The sequence below is a fragment of the Dipodomys merriami genome, unplaced genomic scaffold, assembly GCF_024711535.1.
Source record: "Dipodomys merriami isolate MVZ:Mamm:240054 unplaced genomic scaffold, mDipMer1.0.p SCAF_36, whole genome shotgun sequence".
NCBI lineage: Eukaryota > Metazoa > Chordata > Mammalia > Rodentia > Heteromyidae > Dipodomys > Dipodomys merriami.
The window spans coordinates 7975379-7977591 of NW_027205159.1; positions in this window are offsets into that span (position 1 = coordinate 7975379).

Here is a 2213-nt window from a genome sequence, read left to right on the forward strand (position 1 = left end):
CTGGAGTTGGTTCTATGTAAACTTGCTCTTTGTTCTGTGGATCCTTCTGGAACAGTCTATGCTCTATGATGTCAGTTTTCTTACCCATACAACAAAGAACACTGACGTATAGCCAAGTTTTGTTTTATTAAATGAGGCAATAAATGGAAAGTACATGGTACAAGTAGTTATCTACAAGCTGGCTGCAAATATTTTCTTAAAACATATTCCTTTTCCCTGTGCCTTGTGACTTCTCATCCCCACTTCCAAACTTCCTCTGATGGATCTCAAGGAGAAATTTTAGAGACCAAGGTCATTTCCATCCAGAGATTATCTCAATGTCTGCTCGCTGTGGTAAACTCCACACATGTGAAATGTCCTCTATCCAGGAGAGTGAGAGCCTGATTCACGACCGCTCGGACCCCTAACTGCTTCCATTCTCATTTCTGGAGGAGAATTACCTCTGCACTGGCCCCAGCTTATGGGAAGGAAATTGCTGTTGTGTGGTTATTTGCTTGGCATTAGGCAGCAGAAAAGAAAACATCACTACCCTGCTAGGCAAGCCATAAAATGGGATTTAGCCCTTCAACCTATTGTAAAATTAGAAGACCAATAAAACAGAGAGCACAGAACACATTTCACAGAAGTTGAAGATAATGGAGCATATGGCAAATTGAGCAAATGGTGGGGGGCAGCAGTGTGGCCACTCAAGAGGAAATTGCAAGAGCTCAGACATTTCATTCTCTTAATGCAAGGCCTTGGCTGTGCACAGAAAACTTGTTTTCTTTGGACTCCAAGGTTCAAAGATAAATTGTGAGCCTAGACTTTATAATGATCAAGGCAGTAATGACCCTTGAATGAACACATTCAAGCTATCCACTCCATGGTGCTTGGACTTATTTATTTTTCTTAAAGCTTATTTCAAACTAGTTTTAGTCTTGTGGGAAAGTCTGCAGAATAGAGTTTCCATACATCCCTCATCCAATTTTCCTCAATGTTAACACCTTATACTAGGGTACTATTATTAAAACTAAGTAGTTAGCATTCATATAATTCTTTCTGTCACTACTATGGCTTGAACTCAGGGCCTGGGACAACAGTCCCTTAGCTTTTTCACTCAAGTCTGACGCTCTGCCACTCGAGCTGCAGCTCCACTTCTGGCTTTTTATTGGTTAATTGGAGATAAGAGTCTCATGGCCTTTCTTGCCCAGGCTGGCTTTGAACTGTGATCCTCAGATCTCAGCCTCCTGAGTAGCTAGGATTATGGGCATGAGTCATCAGTGCCTGGCAATATTAGTACTTTGGTAACAAAATACCTTACATCAAGTCTATCATTCCAGCATTCCTGAATCCCATGCAGGATCCCGTACTGTATTTGACTTTTTTCTGTCCTTATTCTCTTTGAAATCCTAGTGTTTCAGTCACTCCATGGCATAGACATAGAGGAAAGAGCTTTTACCAGTTGTTAGACTCAGTGTCACTTCACTTGGGCTGCAGGAAATTTTCTCCTGATTGGCATGAGGCCATCACCTTTGTCAAGAATCCCACTGCTTGAACTCCTGTTCTATGTTTTACTTAACGATGATGATGACATTGACCACTGGTGAAGGTGATCTCTGCCAGGGTCTCTCCCACTGAGATTGTTGCTATTCACTTTAAAGTTAGCAAATATTCTTAGGAAGCTGCTTAAAGATTATGTGAATAGCTTTGCCTGAAACTTTTGCTGAGGAACTTTAGCATCCACCCTGGAATGTTTCTATTAAGAACTATTACTATCATGTTTTTCTAATGGTGATTTTTCTATGTCTCTTCCTTCCATACTAACTCACTGGAGTTTACTCAAAGAGACCTCTCTTCTCCTAATTTCAGAATTTATTGAGTCATTTCTAAATTTATGATAAGAGGGACTCATGCTATATCCTGTAATCTAGTCCTCTATTTTGACTTCCAATCAATCCAGTTCTAGGTGGTCCTTTTACACGACTCCACGTATTTTTAGCACATCCTTAGTCTCTGGCAGCAGCACATGCTTTGAACTCATCTTGTCCTGGAACTAACCAATTGTCAAGGGCTCTGATTTCTTTCTAGTTGGTAAAGGGTCACCACTCAGAAACAAGATCTGAGTACTGAGTCATCACTAGTCATCATCATTTTTTCTAGTCCTTCTAGAAGACAGAGTTGGAGCAATGTATGTTCATACCAATCCACACATATGCACACATCTATACTCTGCC